The sequence below is a fragment of the Cervus elaphus genome, chromosome 12 (genome assembly GCF_910594005.1).
Source record: "Cervus elaphus chromosome 12, mCerEla1.1, whole genome shotgun sequence".
Classification (NCBI taxonomy): Eukaryota; Metazoa; Chordata; class Mammalia; order Artiodactyla; family Cervidae; genus Cervus; species Cervus elaphus.
In genome coordinates this window covers 49,309,990-49,332,607 of record NC_057826.1, presented here as the reverse complement: position 1 = coordinate 49,332,607, position 22,618 = coordinate 49,309,990, and the positions used below count along the sequence as shown (strand labels likewise).

The following is a 22,618-nucleotide window of genomic DNA, read 5'->3' as shown; positions in this document are numbered from 1 at the left end:
TGTGTTTATTTCCTATGGACTGAACCACTTTTCAAAGAGAAGAATAAAAGATAGCAAGAGCAAATAGTGACAAGGATATTGGGAGTAAACCTACCAAGAAACAGCTGGGAGAAAGGTACAGAGAGATCCCATCTGCTCCTCATTTCATCTGTTTCACAGCAGTTCCTCTAATGCAAGCCCTTAAAACATGAAGAAATGGATGATAAGAGCCAGGGCTGCTTCTGCCAAAAATAACTTGTAAGGGGACACAGTACAATACCCCCGTCTTCAGCGGAATGAACTATTTGATCAGAAATGCTGTGTTCTGTAAATGTTCAGTCTATTGATGAAGAGCTCTGTAGACAGCTCTGTAGAGCCTAAGTACGCCTCCTGAGAGAATTCCGGAGGAGCTAAGCAAGACAGAATAATGGCAGAGGTGTCTGTCTGTCTTGATGACGGGGGGGTGGGGGGGGGTACCTACAAAGGAAAGGGATTAATTGAGTTGTCGTGCGTCAACCACATGGACCACTCTGTCTTCAACGCAGTGACAGGGTGGAAGGAGGGGATGACAGAGGGGCCTAGAGGCGCCTCTCCTTTTATTTTTCAGTTTATTTAATAATTTGTTAAATTTTGTATTGGAGTATAGCCAATTAACATTGTTATGATTTTTTCAAGTGAACAGCAAAGGGACTCAGATGTATGTATATGAGCATCCACTTTCCTCCAAACTCCCCTCCCATCCAGGCTGCCACATAACCTTGAGAGGAGTTAGTTCCATGCAGAAGCACCTCTCCTAATCCTTAGCTTTGCCTGCTGGTTAGAAGTGTGGTCCCTTTAATTATAATGATGCTAATACTCACTGTGTACTTCTTGTACCCCACACAGTTTATTGACCGCTCACAAAATCCTCTGAGGTAGGAGAGTCCTCTCCAAACCCGGGCAGCCTGGCTCCAGAGTGGACATTCTTTATGGAGGTGATAAAGCTTATCTATTTATCTGAAGTATAATTCATGCACAGTAAGGTGCACAAATTTTAAATGTAGACCTCTGAGTTTCTACCTCTGTTTACAACCTTGTAGCCGCCACCTGGAGCAAGACAGAACATTTCTGTTTCCAGATGGTCCTCTGAAATCTGTCTCCAGGTAATACCACTGCAGACTTAGTCACTCTCTGACTTCTGTCACCAGAGATTAGTGTTGCCTGTTCTTGTACTTCATGTAAGTGGGTTCATATAGCATGTGCTTTTTTTTTTTTTTTTTTTAGCATGTGCTTTTTTTATGCCTAACTTCACTCACTTAATAATATGTGTTGTTCATCCATGGTGTTGCCTGAACAGAACCTGCATCATAACTATAATACTGTGTCATACTGCCTCTGGTCAGGTTAACTAATTCTGTGTTGCCTCCTGGAACTGTCTCCTTGGAAAGTAGTTTGGGCCACTCAGAGTTAGCTGAGCCTCAAGGGGTGGGGAATGAGAACACAAGAGCTTAACTTCAGGGTATGGCTAAGAAGAGAACCTTCTAGCTAACTCCCAGGTGCTGAACAATTCTCTGTACCTCGCTGCTGGGTTCCAGGCCCCAGACTCATTGGATAAGCACAAGTCCCTCTTTTGCTTTTCTGTCTCTCCTTTTACAGAACAAACTTTGTCCCCGACACCCCCTCAGTCACAGGCACAGCATTCTTAGGCATCATTTAAGACAGTGCTTTTCAACTGAGGGGTACTCTTTTTGGTCTCCCTTTCTCTCTCCCCTGATGGGGACACTGGATGATATGGTAGCATTTAGAGATATTGTTAGTTGTCAAGAGTCGGAGTGGAGGTGCTACTGGTATCTAGTGAGTGGGGGCCAGCGGTGCTGCTGAATATCCTGCAGCGCACAGGCTAGTGCCCTCCACCCTCACATCTGAAAAGAATTCTCCAGCCCCGAATGTCAGTAGAGCTGCAGTGGAGAAACCCTGGCCTAGGATCCACACGAAATCCGGAGGTTGCTTTCTAATACAGGGAGAGAAGAAGCAGGGCGTAATGGGAGGAGTTCTTGACCTAGAGTTAGAAGACCCTAGAAGTTCAGGGTCTTACTCTGTCGCCAAGTAGCCATCTGACCTCATTCACACCACTGAGGCTCACTTTCCTCATGTTTTGCTGGGAACTGTTCTGCCAGCCTCTCTTGCTTACAGACTTTTTGCAGGGTCAGGTGAGGATGTCAGTGAAATCACTTTGAAATGCTTACATGTTATTGTTTTATTGGACTGTGACAGCAGATCCAGCCTATGGATGTTTTTTTGTCTAATGTCAGAGCGAGAACATGCTCAGCAGGGTTTCTGTCTTCCTGTGTTCCGTTTCCAAGGTCATAGCCTCATTCTCACATCTGTGTGGGAAAGGCGCTCACACAAAAAGGGTGTTTCCTGGAACTGTGGGCAGGGCTGCAAACATCCCTGCCATTCTCTAAGGCTGCAGTTCTCAAACTGCAACTTACAGTCTGCAGAGTCTCTTTTAAAATCTTGTGAGACTTCCAAAGGGGTTTGCTTCAGAAAAGAAAGGTATTTTTAGGGTTGAATCTTGGATTTGATTTTGTCACGGGAGAGGCTGAGGGCTATAGGCCCTTCTGGGTGAGGATGTGGAGTGTTGTGACAATAATGGTTTGATGGAATATTGTTCAGCTGAGTGTTGTGTCATGTAATGTAGAGAGGGGTACAACCCTCAGAGAGCGAGAGGCAAGAGGCCTGGGGCTTGTGCCAAAGAAATGTTAGGTCTTTATTAAAACATCAGGGAACTTTCCTTTTTTAAGAGGATGAGGTGAGGTAGTGAACAATTCTACTTAAATATGGTGCTGAAGGGAGACTTTAGTGTGGTAATGGATAGTGTGGGGCATGGTATTTTGTAATTGTTAATAACATCAGCAGTCTTGTTAAGAATCTTAATACAGGGTTAATACAGGGTTGAGATTGGTTGAATGGTTTTAAGAGAGCCAGCCCAAATTCTAGTATTCATGAGTGTATACCAAAGGACTTCTCCTGTCAACCAGGATGGAATAAGAATTCAGGTCTCAAATCTAAAGCTATAAATATATATAAATATATAAAACAATGTGTAAGTACAAAGCTCAAATACATGGCTGCGGTGACATGCTCTGGAACATTTTTGCTTGTTTTCAGAGGTTGAGAACTTGACCTACAGGTTTTCAGGGCAATTTATACTTTTATGTGGAGGTGAGACTGTTTGTGAATTATCATCTTTGGTTGTTTTCAGTGATATGGATTAGTGTGTATGACAAGGATATTGTGTTTCTGAAGGAATATAAATTAAAAACTGGTTGACATTCACAAACATTAATATTTTATGACTATAATATATTTTGGACTCTTAAATATAAAATGACTAAAAACACAGCAATATTGTCACATATGGGTTATATGCTAACTTTGAAACATACTTGAGAAAAACAGCTGAATTGTCTTGATTATTAACATATGTGAAGTGAAAGCCACTCAGTTGTGTCTGACTCTGTGACCCCATGGATGGTAGTCTGCCAGACTCCTCTGTCCATGAAATTCTCCAGGCAAGAATGCTGGAGTGGGTTGTCATTCCCTTCTTCAGGGGATCTTCCCAACCCAGAGATCAAACCTGGGTCTCCCTGGATACTTTACTGTCTGAGCCACCATGGAAACCCAGCATTAATGTATGATGTGCATTAAAAAAAAAAAAGAATTCAGATTGATTTTCTCACCTTATAACAACTGGGCAAAGTATAATTAAGCAGTTTTCAAATACTTGTTTTAAGCATATGACAGAGAGGAGAGATGAATGCAGAGAGCTTGACCATTTTGCAACATAAGGAGAGTTTTCATCTCACAGGCCCCTTCCACTGGAGGGGGAGAGAAAGCTGGGAGGCAATTCCGAGGCAGTTTGAGCTTATGGAGAAGAGTATTAGGAGGCGAGAGCTCTAGAGAGCTGCAGAGGGCCTCCCTTTAGTCTTCAGCTGACAGAGATTAGCACAGGCATGTGAGGAATCTTTGTGAGGCTGGAAAAGAATGAGCAGAAAGGATCGAGGGGAACAGTCCCCTGGCACTCACAGAGGCTGGGAGGAGTTGTGTTCCACCAGCAGAGGTGAAAAAAACGTGTAAACATAAGGCATTGACTAAGTTATTCACTTCCCAGTTATCACTTCCTGGGATTCCCCTGGTGGCTCAGTGGTTAAGAATCCACTTTTCAATGCAGGGTACATGGGTTTGATCCCTGGTTGGGGAATTAGGATCCCAAGCTCACAGCTAAGCCTGTGCCACAGTGAAAGATCCCACATGCAATAAAGATCCTGCAAGCTGCAACTAAGACCTGACCCAACATGACCAAATAAATAAACAGATAATAAAAAAAATAAAAGGCTATCACTTCCAGAGTAAAGTAAATTAGCCCTTAAGGTTGCACTGGTCCTATCCAATAAAGTTTTAAAGCACTCCTCAAAAAGATTGCTGTAAAATAGTTTAACTGCATCCCAGAACAAAGCTAGAGAATGTTTAATACAAGAATATGTAGCACTAACAAGGTAAAATTCATACTGTCTTCTCTAAGCTAAAAGTACCAGGCATGCAAAGAAGTAGGAAAATACAACCTATAATGAGAAAAACCCAACATTAAAACAGTTGTTGTAACTATGTTTTATATATTCAAGAAGGTGGAAGACATGTAAGCATGATAAGAAGTGTGGAAGATATAAAAAAATACAGATTGAACTTCTAGAGATTGTAAATAATGTCTGAGATGAACAATACACTGGGTGGGATTAATAACAGAATAGACATTGCAGAAGGGAGGGTCAGTGGACTTGAAGGCCTGGCAGTAGAAGCTTTCCAAAGTGAAACACAGAAAACAAGACCGAAAATAAGTGAACAGCACAGTAGGGAGCTGTGAACAATTGAAGATGGTCTCACGTTCATGTAACTGGAAATTCCAAAGAAGAAAGAGGGGACATAAAAAAATGCTTGACGAAATAATGGCAGAGAAGTGTCCAAATTTGATGAAAACTTTAAGCACATAGATGTTAACAAACATGAAAAACAAACAAACAACAACAACAACAAAACTGTGCTGAAGCACAGCACAATCAAATTGCTTAAAATCAGGGATTAAGAGGAAAATCTTAAAAGCAGCCCGAGGCCTAACTCAGTGATAGCAGGAAGGAAAAAGCACTGCCTGCAAATCTATAGACACAGTAAAAACCTAATTGGTAACCGGGGCTGGGGGCAGGGGGAGGGAGGGGTGAATAGGTGGTGCAAAGAGGATTTCTAGGGCAGTGAAACTACTCTGTAGGGTACAACAATGGTAGATACATGTCGTTAAACTTTTGTCAAAACTCAGAGGATGTAACACACCGAGAATGAACCTTAATGTCAACTATGGGCTCTGGGTGACGGTATGTCGTGTAGGTTCCCCAAATGTAATGAGTGTGCTGTTCAGATGCAGGCTGTTGACTGTGGGGGAAGTTGGGTGTGGGAAAAGGAGATATGTTGGAACTCTGTACTTTCTGCTCAATTTTGTTGTAACCTAAAAGTGCTCTAAAAAATAAAGTATATCACTAAAAAAAAAAAAAAAAAAAAGGCAGTGATCAGTGATTATCAGTTGAAGACTACAGTTTCATGCCCATAGTTGTGAGAGTACATAACAAGAAAGAGTACTGGAAATTTCACAGTGATGCTTAGCCAGTCCTACAAAAAGAGGTCCAAGTTCCAGAACACATTAAATACATTACTGTCCCTAGAAAACATGTTTCCTCTGCTATATATCCTGAGCTCATGACACTCCCATGCTATGAACTTCAGGCACCTCTGATTCCTACACCTCTTTAACTTAATTTCCAGCCAGTTGATATTTGTCTCCAAGATGTCTCTCAGTTTGCTTTTATTCCTCCAGGTCTAATTCAGGGTCTCAAAACATCTCATAAACTCACTCTTTGACATTGGGGACATCATATTACTTCTCTGGGTCTGAGTTTGCCCCGGTATAAAATATGAGTTTTGGCTAATGATCTCTCAAAGTTCTTTTCACATTTAAAGTCTGGGTTTCAGTGATGTTTTAGGTTATGTATGTACAGACCTCTTCTATTTCACACTAATGAAGCTTGATTCTGATGTGGTTATGCCTAGAGAGGAACAGGTTATAAATTATAAATGTGCCCTGCACAGAATGTTTGCTAAATAAATAAATAGTTTTAAGCAAAACAAAAACAGAAATAAACAAAACCCCAACCAAATCCTAATGGTTATATTCTGCAGAACAGGACTCGGTCTGTGGTAGGCTGACTAATGACCCTTCCCCAGAGGTGTCCACATCCTGATCTCCAGAACCTGCGTATGTTAACTTATATGGCAAAAGGGGCTTTGCTGATGTGATTAAATTAAGAATCTTGAGATGAGGAAGTGACCCTGGATTATCTAGACGGGCCCAAGGTAGCCACGTGGTTTCTTAGGCTGCTGGCTTTGAACATATTGGAAGAGGCCACGAACCAAGGAATGCAGACAGCCTCTAGAAACTGAAAAAGACAAGGGAATAGATTCTCTCTTCAGAGTATTTAGAAACAACACAGCCCCACTGACACCATCATTTTAGGACTTTCAACTTGTCTAGCTGTCAGGTAATAACTTTTGCTAAATATCTTAGGGTATCCCTGGTGGCTCAGATGGTACAGAATCTGCCTGTCAGTGCAGGAGACATGGGTTCAATCTCTGGGTTGGAAAATCCCCTGGAAAAGGAAACGGCAACCCGCTCCAGTATTCTTGCCTGGGAAATCCCATGGACAGAGGAGCCTGGCGGGCTATAGTCCATGGGGTCACAAAACAATGGGACATGATTTAGTGACAACAGCAGCAAAATATCTTAAGCCATTAAATTTGTAGCAATTTGTTGCAGACACGAAAGTAACACACAGTCCTTTCTTCCCCATTAACTACTCATCTTTACATGGAGAGACATTTAACCTTTCTGGGTCTCTATTTTACTTTCAGCCAAATAGTGTTAAAACTTTCTCTCCTGTGTGAGATTAAGGGCAAAATGAAACAGCACTCAAGACTGGTTGAAATAATAAAAATACTACTTATAATACCAACATTACTACAACTAGGATACTTGTAATGTTGTATAAATGCCTTACAGACATTATTTCATTCAAACCTCCAAATGGCCTTACAAAACAGAGGTCATTATCCTTTTAAAGATGGAAAACCGAGGCTCAGAAAGGTCAAGAAAGTAGCTCCGGGCCACAGCACCAGAAAGCAGACGCGCAGGCCTTCTGTCTCAGGTCTGTCTGACAGCAAACGGGCGCTCTTGCGCATTTGGTTATCCTGGCAATTAAAAATGTTATGTAAATGGGGACCATTACAATGATGATTATTACTATACCACTCTGTTATTATTCTGTCCACATGCCTCCTTCCTGTAACAACAGCTGATTGCTCCACTCATCATACCCCAGCCTGTCGCCAACTTGTCACAGATGTGATTGAAATGCTACTAATTTAGCAGTACGACTTTCCGGCTGGGCGAAGCTGGCAGAGGCAGAGGAGATGTTTGTTTATCTGAGAGCAAATGGCTTTGAGGTTTGGAAGTGGAAACACCCCTCTCTCCACACCCTAGAGAAAGGCGGTTGCATGTGGTGAGGCCAGTGCCTGGCCATTTGTGAGTGGAGACAGGACACAGATACCGGCTGCCTCCAGGCTCCTCAGACTCCGTGGTTGCACAGGCGTGAGCTCAAGCAGTTTCTTTGAGGGGGCTGTGGGATTTGAGCCCTCATTCCTTTTTGTAATAAAATGAGGCACATGCTAATTGCAGTCTGTTTTCCAGTCCTCCGGCCCCTTCTTTCATGTACCTATTTCCTCTTCCCTTTTCCTCCTCTTACCTTTGACTTCCTCCCATTGTTCTCAGGTCTGTTTGTTTTTTAAGGGGTTGGCTTAGCTAATGGGAATTAGGGCCAAATGGGCCAGCTTTGCTTGAGCCGTGCTTCCCAGAGTAAAGAAGAACGGTTTGCTTTGAAGGCTGTTGAGAATATTTGGATTACTCACACGCGTTCTAATATTTTCCCTTGATTCTGATCATCAAAGAGCTCTGAAAGGTTTGAGCTGGTGCAGAGTTTGTTCTAGTTTGTCCTTGGGAGCAAGTGTCTGGAACAGGGTTGCCCTAAAAATGTTTTCTGAAGGAAGCCTCCTTAATGGGGCAGGCTGCAAATTCACATCAAAGGAGTGTCATCTTTCAAAATGGCTCCTTGTCAGAAAGGGATGTGGAGTTGTCGAGAAACCTGAATCTGCCAAGCTTCTATTAGATGTACTCCTTGATTCCCGGTGGTGCTGAGTGGAATCTGGGGCCCCGGGCTGTGAAAACTAGACTTCTTCGGGGGCAAGAGGCCCGAGAAATGTGGACTGTTCTTTGGGATGAAATGGTCATCAGTTTGGACAAGATGAGATTTTTTGTTTCTGTGTGCTTCTCTGTGTCATCTTTGCTAAGTACCTTTTTCTGGTGACTTTTTTTGGGTTAGTGTATTTTGTTTTGCCTAGTTTAATGGAGGTGGAAGCACTTTGGCCCTGAGGTCTGGAGAATGTTTGCTGAGTGAGCCCCATTGTGGTGGTGGTGGTGGTTTAGTCGCTCAGTTGTGTCTGACTCTCTGCAACCCCACCGACTGAAGCACGCCAGGCTTCCCTGTCCTTCACCATCTCCCAGAGTTTGCTCAAACTCATGTCCATTGAGTTGGTGATGCCATCCAAATATCACATCCTCTGTCATCCCCTTCTCCTGCCTTCAGTCTTTTCTAACATCAGGATCTATTCCAGTGAGTCAGCTTTTTGCATCAGGTGGGTAAAGTATTGGAGCTTCAGCTTTAGCACAGTCCTTCCAATGAATATTCAGGGTTGATTTCCTTTTTGACTGGTTGGATCTCCTTGTAGCCCAAGGGGCCCTCAAGAGCCTTTTTCAGCCCCACAGTTTGAAAGCATCAATTCTTCAGCTCTCAGCCATCTTTATGGTCCAACTCCCACATTTGTACATGACTACTGGAAAAACCACAGCTTTGACTATACAGACCCATTGTGGTAGTTCCTCTTTTTATGACCATCTCACTTCCTCATGCTGACTGCAAGCATCTTGAGGAGAGGGCCTATGGTTTCACATTTCATCCCCACTTCCCACCTTGTACCTCATGCAGCAGATGCTCAGCACATGTTTGGTACCTGACCCCAAGTCATGTGCATCTGCTAAGGCTCCAACTCCACAGCCAGACCACTTTAAGATGGGGTGGGATTGGCACAAATCTCCATCTGCCTTCTGAAAAGACTACTGAATCTAGAGAAGTCACTCCATGGCCTTTGATCCCTGTGGTGTGCCCAAGCAGCCTGGCTGGCTCAGCCTCCTTGGGTTATCCATCCACCTTCCTGGGACCTTCCTGGCTCAAAGACCTCTGTCCTTATTTTTCATATCTCTCCCTGCCTCTGACTTGAATGGGCTTTTCTCTCTTAAAAATACAAAATAAAACAAACCAAAAACTGCAGTTTTTTTTTTTTTATTAAAAAAGGAATAAATGTTCATTGTAGAAAACTTAAAAAATAGACACACTAAAAGTACAAAGAAAAATATCTAAAATGATTTGTAATCCTACAATAAAAGATACTCATTGGATTATGGTTTCTGTCTAGTTTTTAAAAATGAGGTATGTGCTGCATGTATATATATATGGAAAATTGTGTGTATATAAATATATCCATATTTCTTAAGTAGAGTCCTGATTTTACAACTTGATGTTTTGTCTTGGACATTTCTCATGGCATCAATAATTGGCTTTAATGTCCACAAAGAATTTCAAAGTGTAGTTGTGTCAGAATTATTTTTCCAGTCTTCTACTGCTGTTGTTTAAGGTGTGTCCATTCCCCTCCCCCCAAATATAAACAACACGTGATTCAGTCCTTCCTATTTATGGACCTCTTTCTATAACCCAGATTCATACCTTTTTGAATAAATTCCTGGAAGTAAAACTATAGGCTGAATGACTTGAACTTTTAAAAGACTTCTAATACGTATTGTCAGTTGTCTGTTAGCTCCAATCTAGCACTAATTCATGCAAACCAACGAGAGGGCATCCTGTGGGCACAGTGGGTCCCACCTGCTTAAAGTCTGCTCTACTTATAGTTCTCCCTTCCCCCACTCTGGAGCCTAACGTTTGGATGGGGTATTTGTGGTTCATGTCCCTGAAGGATCTGCCATCATCACTGGAGAGCCCCATGGCAGATGCAGTGGGATAAGTTATTGCCTGCGTTTCTTTGAGTTAAAGGCGCACATTTAATGAGGACTCAGTTACTCTCCTTTCCTCACTCTCCCTTTCCAGGGACTAAGAAGGAATCACAGGAGAGAACTGAAGGATAACTTTGAGTTGGATCAGCAGCTAGAAACATCTCAGCTGGAAACATGGTAGAATTACATATGAATGTGGGTGGTTATTTAATTAATCTTTCGTACCTTTTTCTGTAGTGCAGAGGAGAAAACCCAGGATGGGAAGTCAGGAGTCTTGGATTCTAGTTTTGATTCTTCCAGGCATTAGTTGAGTGACTCTGGAAAGTCTCTTACCTAAGCCCCAACGGACTCATCTCTAAAAGACACATAATAATGACGCTTTCCAGGCATGGTTATTGAGATGCTGCAGTGAGATGCTGTGTGCCAGCACTCTGTGTGTGTCCATTAGCGTATCCATTAGGTGACAGCCAGAAGGAAGCACTGTCGTCCTCATGGACTCCATCGGCCACATCACTGGTGGTGTGAGTTTCAGGACAGCTGCCTGCGGACCAGCCTGGTGCAGGTCATCAGAAACTAGACTGAAGGGCCTACATGAGGATACCCATCTGTCCTACAGGTGCTCCTGTCATTTCTGAAGACATTGAGGTTTCTAGTGAGGGAGACAAAGTCCCAGGCCTGGCCACAAGACAAAGTGACCTTGTGGCCTTTGCCATATCTGAGCCACCTCCTCAGAACCTCAACTCCCTCATCCATGAAGCGAGTGAGAGTAACAAAGTGTACAGGAGCCTTGATTCAGTAGGATGTGTCTAGATGTCCTGCTGAGGCTGGATCAAGTACGAAGACAGTAGAACAGTGAGAAAGCTACTATTTCTTGAGTGCCAACAATGTCCCAGGCATTTTATTAGTATCATCTCCCTTCATTCATGATCCATTCACTCATACACACATACACACATAGATCCTTTTTCTTTCTCCCTCTCTCCTTTCCTCCTTCCTTTCTTAATTAATTATGTGCTAGGTTAGATACCAGGAATAAACCAGTAAATAACGTGGATACAGTGCTCACAGCCTTACAGTAGTCGTTGTTTAGTCACAAAGCTGTGTTTGACTCTCTTGCAACCCCACGAGTTGTAGCCCGCTATGCTCCTCTGTCCATGGGATTTCCCAGACAAGAATATTGGAGTGTGTTTCCATTTCCTTCTCCAGGGGATCTTCCCAACCCAGAGATTGAACCCACATCTCCTACACTGGCAGGTGGATCTCTTACTTCTGAGCCACCAGGGAATCCCATTACAATAGTACTTTATATTGAATAATAACTTTGTAAAGTCTTTAGCACATTGCCTGGCATGTGGAGGGTTCAGCTTTCTATTACTTGTATAGTGGTGGTTTAGTCGCTAAGTCATGTCCCACTCTTGCGATCCCATGGACTGTAGCCTGCCAGGCTCCTCTGTCCATGGAATTCTCCAGGCAAGAATACTGGAGTGCGTTGCCATTTCCTTCTCCAGAGGATCTTCCTGACCTAGGAGTCGAATCTGGGTCTCTTGCATTGCAGGCAGATTCTTTACTGACTGAGCTATGAGGGATGCCCAAAAGCCTACAGCACCTGGTATTTCCAGGAGGTCTCCCATCAAAGTGCTAACCATGCCCAACCCTGCTTAGGTTCCAAGATCAGCCAAGTTCAGGCGTGTTCAGGGTGGTATACTTGTAGATTAAATAAACTAATAGGAGTCTTTGCACACATTGGGACAGTGAGATCCAGGAGAATGTGTGGGGCATTTATCATTCTCTGTGAGAATGCAGCTTGGAAAGAGACGATTTTTCTTAAGAAACCTGTTCTCTCCCTTATGGAAAGGCTGCCTGGGCCGCAGATAAGGTGTGGGTGGGGGGCATCCGTGGTTCAGAGAGAGCCTCTGGCTCTGCTGCCCGCGTGTCTCACAGTTTGGGTTGGTACTCACACTCTATGGGCACTTGTTTGTGCTGCTTTGCTGGTGGGCTACTTGGCTGGGACAAAAACTAGAGATGCCAGCAAGGTTTCTGGTTAGGAAGCTGCAGAAGGTTGTGAGCTAATGAGAAAGTGCCTGTCCTCCGTATGGCAGGTCTGTGCTGTCTGATGAGTGGCTGGGTTGGAAAAGAGAGATGATGAAGCACCCATTTAATAAGGGCTACTGAGAGCCAGGCACTTGGGAAGATAATTCCATTCGGTCCCCGAGAGCCAAGAGCCTTGCACAGGCAGCATCGGCACCTAACTCGAGCAGGTGGAGGAGTGGAGGCTCAGAGTCTGATGGCCCTCAGGTCACTGATGGCTCAGTGACCAGTCTGTGGGAGAAGAGGCCTGCTTGATTCCAGCAGAAGCCTGAGGAGCCAGCTTTCAAGGTGTGGGCCCCCTTGGTCTGAGGGGATGCTATTCCTTGGAATACAGCAGAGTCAGTCTGTTTGGGGATGATGACCAAGTTGGTGAATTAGCTGGAAATTAGTTCCTTATTTCTTCCCTACACTTTTTTGGGCTTTGCACTATTAGTTATCACCAACCACAGAGGCTGGGTCCCTTTATATAAAACATGCCGGTAAGAAGAGTACACGGGGTGGATGGCCCAGTGCAAGCCATGCATCGGTGAAAACAGGGAACATAGAGCTCTGGGCTAACGCATGGGGAGGAAAAGCCAGTGCACAGACCGAAAAGAGGGGTGGAACGGCCAGAATCCTTTAAGGTAGCAGTCCCAGCCTTTTTGGCACCAGGGGCCGGTTTCGTGGGAGACAGTTTTTTAATGGATGAAGTGGTGGGGAGGATGGCTCGGGCGATAACACGAGCTATAGGGAGTGGCAGATGCACCTTCGCTTGCTTGCCCACTGCTCGTCTCCCGCTGTGCAGTCTGATTCCTAACTGAGGACTGGTACTGACCCACGGCCTGGGGGTTGGGGTCCCCTGTTTTATGGTGAGATATGATTGAGACTGACACAGCAGGCCACAGTCCTTCCTTCCCTCCCTCCCTCTTCCTCTTGCCGTAAAGACACGTGACGTGCCTACACTGTGCTTGGCACCAGTGGTGCAGCAGAGATGAGCTGTCCCGTCATGGCCATGGTCCTGTCCTCTGGGGCTGATGGTCAGTGGAGAAGGCAGAGGAGGCAGCAGGCCAGCAGCGTGAGAAGTGCTCAGTGGAGGGAGCACAGTGAGGTCTGCATCCAGGTTCAGCACAGGCAGGGAATGGGGTGGGGATGGGGTGGGTATAGGTGGAAGAGAGGAAAAGGTGGAAACATGTATAAAAGCCTGAAAATAAGAGAAAAATTTGGAGACAGTGATGGAGAAGAAAATGACCTTCTCAGGCCTCTTCCAGCCTTGATGGGTTTGAGGTATTGGACTGAAGAGGAATGTTTTGGGGATATGTGACTGTGGTAACTGTGGTGCTGTGATGGGCTAGGAAAGGGGGAGGAGAAGGGGTTTAGAGAAATGACAGCTAAGAGGTTCTTAACCATTTTGTTCTGTGAATCCCTTTGGCAGCCTGATGAAGCCTAGGAACTGATTTCAAATGTAGGACATAAAATACCATGATACCTATAGAGTTCCTTTATCTAAGTGGTCCTGGCAGTGCACTGTCCAGATGCCCATCTAGGAAGGACATGCTGCCCTGGATGCTGGCAGTGTGATCAGCAAGTGGCCTTCAGTTACTGGTCTTTCAGGGTCTGCTTTAGTTGCAGAGAAGAGCCTCACCCAAGGTCATCCACATGGCCAGTGACGGTGGAGGTGAGAGTTAAAGGCGGGCCATCTTGGTTAATGGGGGTGATTCTGACAGCCCACTTGACATCCAGAGCTGACTGTGCTGTTGACCAAAGCTTCTGGGTCTCTACTGAGGCTCGACTGCTCCCCTACCTGCTTCTGCTTCTTTCTCCTCCCTTAGTAAGCATGGATCCCAAAGGCCCTCCCTAATAAACCTCTGAACACTGAATTCTGTCTCTCTATCTGCTTCCAGGGGAATACAAATTGCATCATGCATTAAATAAGATCCAGCAGCCAATCTAATAACAACCGTAATTTTGAAGTTGTTGTGAACATAAATTATATTTGGAAATATTTGCAACAACCATAATGTGATCTGTTTTGCTTGGTTGCCTATGTTCATAATCAAAAGAAATGTTCAATTCTAGTTAAAGGTTAGTGAAGAGATAATTTTTCCCACTCAAGTTCATGAATGTTCCTGAATTCTATCCACAGATCCCCAGAGAGTTTATGGACTCTTAAGTTAAAGAATTCCTTATTTAGGGCTTCTCTGGTGGTTCAGTAGTTAAGAATTTACCTGCTAATGCAGGAGTCATGGGTTCAATCCCTGGTTGAGGAAGGTCCCACTTGCTTAGAGCAACTAAACCCAAGTGCCACAACTACTGAGCCTGTGCTCTAAAACTCTCAAGCCATAACTACTGAGCCTGTGTGCCGTGGAGCCTGGGCTCTGCAATAGGAGAAGCCACCACAATGAGAAGCCCATGCACTGCAGATAGAAAGTTGCCCCCACTCACTGCAACTAGAGAAATCATGCATGCATCAATGAAGACAGTGTCTTTTTTCCCCTTATGGTCAAAACAAACACACAAATCAAATTCCTTATTTGGTTGGAAAAGAAAGAAATGGTAACTATACAGACTGGTCCAAAGGTGCCCACATCCATGTGACTGGTAGGATTTAGCAAATCCAAGCACAGGACTCCCAATTAGATATGAACTTCAGATAAGCAGTGAACAGTTTTTAGTATGAGTATGCACCATGCAATACTTGGGACATAGTTATACTAAAAATTGTTCATTCTCTGAATTTAAATTTATTGGATGTCTCATATTTTATCTAGCAACCCCACTTGAACATCTATTTTGGCTCCTCGTGAGGTCATGTGACCTACTTAAGGACATGAAAGGGCCCTGAGTTGGGCTTTCATCTTTGCTCTGAAAGTTGCTTGTCCTGGCCCCAGCTTCAGTTTCCTTGTCTGCCGATGGAACTTAGTACCTGCATCATAGAGAGGGTGTGAAGATGATGCAGGATAGTGTGTATGAAACTTATTTCAGAAACTGTAGTGCCTCAGGTGAATAGTGGTTATTATTGCTGTCTGGAAAAGGATTCTAAGCTCTTGAAAAAGGAAAAGCTCTTAAAAGGGAATCCTGGAAGATCAGTCTAAGTGTCTGAAAGTAAGCAAACCAACAGAGCAGGCCAATTTACTATGGGAAATTAACTAGTTTATTTATCAATATTCTGGTGAATTTGAGGTTAATTTGCTTCTAAATTCTTGTAAATATCCCAAACTAAGCCATCTACTGGTTTGAAGGAATTTATGGCATTTCTGCAAAGTGTAGGGTTGTGAAGGACACCAAGAGAAGTGAATAGAGAATAAAGCACTCAAGCTAAAGAGGCAGAAAAGTGAGATTTGCCTTATCTGAACTGGTTTTTCGTTTTTTCCCCTTATGGTTATTTGCTATTGAATTTCTTTGTGGGTGATGATGCCAATGGGCATTGCCTTTACCAGAAGAATTAGACTATGTTAGACTCCACATATTTATCAGGGTGAAGTATAATAAATATTTATAGAAGTTCCAAATTATTTTTATTATAGTAGTCCCCCACCCCTTATCCATGAGGGATGCATTCCAAGACCCCAGGGAATGCCTGAAACTGGATAGTTCCAAATCCTATATGTACTGTTTTTTCCTATACTAATGGGCAGATAGCATATGTAGTATGGATGTGCTCGACAAAGGAACTATTCATATTATGGATGGGATGGGATGGGAGGGTGCAAGATTTCAACATGCTACTCAAAACAATGTGCACTTTAGAACATATGAACTGTTTCTGGAATTTCCCTTTAATATTTACAGATGGTGATTGACCGAAGTTAACTGAAACTGAGGAAAGTGAAACCACAGGTGAGGACCACTGTGTAATGTTTGCTATGTGTTGGGCTGGTTTGTGGCCTTATGATGTTGTCATGGGCTTCTGAGCAGGCCAGAGCTTTGTATGCAGTGATAAAATTCTCCCAGAACATATAACCTCTTTCCCCCTGCAGGACCTTTGCACTACTGGTTCCCTTTGCTTAGAATATTCTGCTGGCTCTCTGCAGGGCTGGCTTCTCTTGGACTGCAGCTCCTCAGGGAGGCCTTTCCTGCCTGTCTATACAGAGTAGGTTGTACTGGTATTCCCTATGGCAGCATCTGGCTATAACATTTTCAAGACCTGGAAAAATTTTGTTCTGATTACTTGTTTTTGCTTGCTTTTAATTTTTATTTTCTATTGGACTACAGTTGATTTACCATGTTGTGCCAATCTCTACTGTATAGCAAAGTGACTCAGATATATACATATATACATTCTTTTTTTTTTTACATTCTTTTTTTATATCCTTTTCCATTATGGTTTATTATAGGATATTGAATACAGTTCCCTGTGCTGTACAGTAGGACTTTGTTATTTATCCATCCTATATATAATAGTTTGCATCTACCAGCCCCAAACTTCTGATCCATCCCTTTTCTGCCTCCCTCCCCCTTTTGGCAACTTCACGTCTGTTCTCTAGGTCTACAAGTCTGTCTCTGTTTTATAGATAGGTTCATTTGTGCCGTATTTTAGATTCCAAATGTAAGTGCTATTCACATGATATCTGTCTTTCTGACTTACTTCACTTAGAATGGTAATCTCTAGTTACATCCGTGTTGCTGTAAATGGCATTGTTTTTTTCTTTTTAATGTCCGAGTAGTATTCTATTGTATATGTGTACCACATCTTCTTTATTCCATCTTCTTTATACCACACATTCCTCTGTTGATGGATATTTATGTTGTTTCCATGTCTTGGCTTCAGAAACAGTGCTGCAAGGAACATGGGGGTGCATGAATCCTTTCAGGTCATGGTTTTCTACAGATATATGCCCAGGAGTGGATTTCTGGATCATAGAGTAGTTCTACTTTTAGTTTTCTAAGGAACTTTCATACTTTTCTCCATACCAGCTATCCCAATTTACATTTCCACCAACAGTGTAGGAGGGTTCCTTTTTCTTCACACCCTGTCCAGCATTTATTATTTGTAGACTTTTTGATGATGACCATTCTGACTGGTGCGAAATGATATCTCATTATAGTTTTGATTTGCAGTTCTCTAATAATTAGCAATATTAAGCCTCTTTTCATGTGCCTGTTGGCCATCTGTATGTCTTCTTTGGAGAAATATCTATTTAGGTCTTATGCTCATTTTAAAAAATTGAGTTATTTGGTTGTTTTTTTTTTTTTTTTTTTTTTTACTATATTAAGCTGCGTGAGCTGTTTGTAAATTTTGGAGATTAATCCCTTGTTGGTCATATTGTTTGCAAATATTTTCTCCTATTCTGTGGGTTGTCTTTTCATTTTGTTTATAACTTCCGTTGCTGTGCAAAAGCTTTTGAGTTTATTACAGTATTTCACTAGGGCTTCCCTGATAACTCAGTTGGTAAAGAATCTGCCTGCAATGCAGGAGACCCCGGTTTGATTCCTGGGTCGGGATGATCCACTGGAGAAGAGATAGGCTACCCACTCTAGTATTCTTGGGCTTCCCTTGTGGCTCAGCTGGTAAAGAATCCGCCTGCAATGCAGGAGACCTGGGTTCCTTGAATATAACATGCCATGGATAGTATGATTGTTTTATATACCACTAAAAAGGGAAAAAGAAAGCTACAAATTAAACTGTGACATGGATGCCTTAATGATAGTCCTGTCTGGGCCATGCATGAATTGTTCACAGTAGCCTCTTATTGCTTTGAGAGTTCTTTCATCTATTTTGAGGATTTGGCAGTTTCTCCTCCTGTCAGTTGCTTTGCTTAGAGTGTGGACAATCCACATGTATCAGTACAGCATGACTTCATATATTGTAATTATCTTTCCATAAAATATCTGTTTGTTATCTTGTAAGAAATTAGGGGATGGCAGTCATTTCTCCCATAATAAATATCAAATTTATGCCTTACCACCATCTTGATGCATTTTTGCCTAAAAAATCAAAGCTTAGTCATTTTGAAAACATTTTAACCAGCAGTTAAGCTGGGCCCAGGCAGTCTCAACAGTGCACTTAACTCAATTGAAGTGATGATAATATGGGTACATCTGATCAATCTCACAAATATGGCCTAACCCATGGCGTTTATAAGATAAATTCCAATTTCACAAGTATTTTGAGCATGCAAGAAAGGTGAGCCTTCTTACTGATGAATTATCTCTTTCCTCTTCCAGGGAACTGAGTTCTTGTTGGTTGTGTCCACCATCCAGTGCCCAGCACCTAGCACAATGTTGGCATATAGAAGGAATCCAATAAATATGTGTCAAATGAATGGAAGAAGTAATAGGATTCTGTATTTGAACATTTTTGTTAACCGTGAAACTAACTGAAGTCTTATGGAAATAAAATAGTATATAAATAGCATTGCTATTTTTAAAAAGCTCTTTTATTCTGAATTCATTTAATTACTGATGTCAATTATGAGAAGTAAAATTTTAACTCATGGGTGTAAGGGTAGACTCCCATTGATAGAATTCTCATTATCATATTATGATGTACTTTTTCTTAACTGTTCAGTTTTCAAACACTGGGAATAGTGACAGAAGTAATTCTTGATCACTGAGAAGTGTAAGTTGGAGAGGAGAGGAGACAGAGTTGCATTCCTGTAAATGATGTAGCAGAGCGCTCAGAATGCATGGAGGGGCCCTGGCTTGTTGAGGACTGGCAAGCCATAGTTTGGCTGTTATGCTTTAGAAAGTTGTAAAAGAATTAGGGCTGTGCCAGTGGTGGTGGGAAATGAATCCTGAAGGATAATACAGATTTACCTGACACTTGTAGGCTAGCATGCAGTCCTTACAGAAACCCTTGGATTAGTTGATATTGCTTCATTTGCAAATGGGGAAACTCCAGGAGAGGAACCTGCCCCATAGCTAGTGGGCAGCTTCTCAAGGATTCCAATCTGAGTCTTCTTGATTCTGCAGTCATTGCTTTCCCAACTACTCTATGCCAACTCAGAAAGCCTGGGATTTGTGGAATGTCTAATAAGAGTTAATGAACCTTCAGGAATATTTGGGCCAGCACTGGAATTAGGATAGAGAATGTGGCCCATCCTGTGGAGACAAGTCAGGGCATTGAATTTGGTGGATTCTATTGAAGCCCATTTCATTTGAAGCATTGGAAGTGGACTGGTATATCTCCCAGATGACACTGGGGAGAACTTGTGGGTTTGGATATAGTAACAAAGAAAACAGTGGCTGACTTTATTTTTTTGGGCTCTAAAATCACTGCAGATGGTGATTGCAGCCATGAAATTAAAAGACGCTTACTCCTTGGAAGGAAAGTTATGACCAACCTAGACAGCATATTAAAAAGCAGAGACATTACTTTGTCAACAAAGGTCTTTCTAGTCAAGGCTATGGTTTTTCTAGTGGTCATATATGGATGTGAGAGTTGGACTATAAAGAAGGCTGAGCACCAAAGAATTGATGCTTTTGAACTGTGGTGTTGGAGAAGACTCTTGAGACTCCCTTGGACTGCAAGGAGATCCAACCAGTCCATCCTAAAGGAGATCAGTCCTGGGTGTTCATTGGAAGGACCGATGTTGAAGCTGAAACTCCAATACTTTGGCCACCTGATGCGAAGAGCTGACTCATTTGAAATGACCCTGATGCTGGGAAAGATTGAAGGCAGGAGGAGAAGGGGATGACAGAGGATGAGATGGCTGGATGGCATCACTGCCTCGATGGAGATGAGTTTGAGTAAACTCCAGGAGTTGGTGATGGACAGGGAGGCCTGGCATGCTGCAGTTCATGGGGTCGCAGAGAGTTGGACACGGCTGAGCGACTGAAATGAACTGAACTGAACTGAACAAAGAAAAGATTCCAGTAACGTGTCCCTCACCTTCCCCCACACATCTGCTTTATTGTACTTCTTGTGGCTTGTTTTGTCCTCTAGTCCTTGTAGCATTAGCCTAGAAGAGTTACTGTAGCAGGTGTGCTCTGATACAGGACTGGACACAAATGTCCTGGACTTCTGTGAATGAAGGAGCACTGGCCACAGCTTGTACCAAGAGAGAGGAAAGAAAGATGCATAGAATTATGGTGAGAGAAGGTAGCAAGAGCGGAGGGTAAAAATCCTGTTTTTTCCACCAAGGTCAGGACATGTTGATTGGTTCTTCACACATGGGATTGGACAGGATGCAAGAAAGAATGGAGAGAAAAAGGTGTCCCAGGAGCTGGGCTAATGAGAACTTCATCAGAAACAGCTTCAGCCTAAAGACTCCCCCCTCCCCCCGCCTAGTCCTCAGTTTTGTATTTGGGGATGAAAACAGCTTTGGTCCTGAACAAAGGTGATATGCTCAAACTTTCCCATATCAATGAATTTGCTAATAAAGAGAATGCCTTTACGACAGGCACAGACCTAGGAAAAGCATTTTGTATTTCACCAAAGTGTGAGAGTTTAGGATCACTTTACCCCCATAGTGACCACAGTGCAATAGGAAAACTCTCTGAGGCCTGTGTTCAGGTCACTTGTCTTTTTGCTCAAGCAGCATATATATATCGGTACTGACTTTTTCTTTCTTAGATACAGTTTTTAAAACCCCAATTTTCTTAAGAAAGGAAGGGATTAATTTTTCCCCTAAATCTTTTGAAAGTCACTGTCTTTATCCATGAGAAAATAGTAAATAGTAATTTGTAACCTATGTGATGCAGCAGCCAGCTTTAAAATAGTCCTTTCTGACTAAAGATTGGAACAATGGGTACTAGGATAATTGTTTGGGCTGCTTTTAGTTTCTCTTAATCAAAATTACTAGATGATTGAATTCAAGAACATGTTACTACTTGATGTACTGATAGTATGTGTGCTGTCTCTCAGTCATGTCCGACTCTTTGTGACCCCATGAACTGTAGCCCACCAGGCTCCTCTGTCCATGGGATTCTCCAGGCAAGAATACTGGAGTGGGTTGCCATACCCTCCTCCAGGGATCTTCCCAACCCAGGGATTGAACCCAGGTCTCCCTCATAGCATTTGGATTCTTTACTGTCTGAGCCACCAGGGAAACCTAAGAATACTGGAGTGGTTAGCCTATCCCTTCTCCAGGGGAACTTCCCAACTCAGGAATCGAACCGGGATCTCCTGCACTGCAGGCGATTTCTTTACCAGCTGAGCTACCTGGGAAGCCAAGGTAAAGACTCCATCAGGCAAAAGAAAAAAAAAAAAAAAAGCGAAAGGAACTGGACTGGACTAATTGCTTTGGGGATGATTGGCTTAATTTTTGGAAATACCTGGTAGAGTCTGGATTTTGAAATTACTAGCAAGTTGCTCTTTCTGCCTTCTAGAATTCCAGAGGCTGAAATTGGTACTAGGGTCTACTCTCTGTTTCAGGGACAACCACTTCAGTGAACTCTTTTGTTTATCCAGGTAAGGTGAGTACTCGTGCTTTTTGAGGGGAGCAAGGCACCCCCTCAAGGTAGATGTGTCACATGACCTGCAGGAAGGTGAAAGATTACATTCCAAGAAAAAGGATGCTCTCATTTGTATGTTTTTAAAAATAATTTTGTCTATTTTTATGTGTTTTTCACTGTGTTGTACGGGCGCATTGCTGTATGAGCTTTTCTCTCGTTAGGGCGATCCGGGGATGCTCTTCATTGCGGTGTGTGGGCCTCTCATTGTTGTGGCTTCTCTTGTTGCGGAGCATGGGCTCTAGGGTGCATGAGCTTTAATAGTTGCTGTGCATGAGCTTGATAGTTGGCAATTTCCCAGTTCTAGAGCACAGGCTCAGTAGGTGTGTCCCACAGGCTTAGTTGCTCTGTGGTATGTGGGATCTTCCTGGACCAAGGATTGAACTTGTGTCTCCTGCATTGGCGGGCGGATTCTTTACCACTGAGTCACTAGCAAAGCTCCCCATTTGTATGTTTACTACTGAGCTAAGTCAAATCACTTTGGCTTATATTGATTTCCTTTTTGTTAAAAAGAGGAAAAAGAAAATATGTATTTTCCTCTTTTGGTTAGACATCTGAGTGGATGAGAGAAACAAAGACTTTCAGGTGGCGGATTTCAGGTGGCCTAGCCATTGTAAAAACAATGTTCATTTTTGAACCAGTAAGTACACATAAATATGCTGATGCATTCCTGGTTGCCCCCGTGCTCCGGTAGTGTCTTCCCTGGGCGGGGTGGAGGCTGGGGGAAGCCAGCAGGGCTCGGGAATCAGGGAACAGAGCCAGATTTAAGCAGAGCACAATTGTAGCCTGTGTTTCCAGGGAGAACACTAGCCCTTTATTGGAGGGGCCCCTTAGCAGTTGGCATCATCTGGAGAAAGAAAATATTGCTGTCTGCCCACAAGGGTTTCTCAGAAGCTGGGGGTCTGGGTTTGGACTTGTGGG

At 43.1% G+C, this 22,618-nt stretch overlaps 1 protein-coding gene and 1 long non-coding RNA gene across 7 annotated transcripts in view; one reads left to right on the top strand and one right to left on the bottom strand.

The window, feature by feature from the left end:
- LIPC (lipase C, hepatic type) overlaps positions 1 to 22,618 on the bottom strand; it is a 181,688-nt gene that overhangs the window by 48,897 nt on the left and 110,173 nt on the right. The gene's annotated exons all lie outside the window — the stretch shown is intronic.
- LOC122705188 overlaps positions 2,458 to 22,618 on the top strand; it is a 42,294-nt gene continuing 22,133 nt past the window's right edge. The window contains exons 1-3 of one of the 2 annotated variants that reach the window (XR_006344052.1): positions 2,458 to 2,514; positions 16,094 to 16,141; positions 18,470 to 18,621. This is a non-coding gene — a long non-coding RNA (uncharacterized LOC122705188). Of the gene's footprint in view, positions 2,515 to 16,092; positions 16,142 to 18,469; positions 18,622 to 22,618 lie in introns of those variants that run through there. The other variant, XR_006344051.1, reaches the window with a different exon arrangement.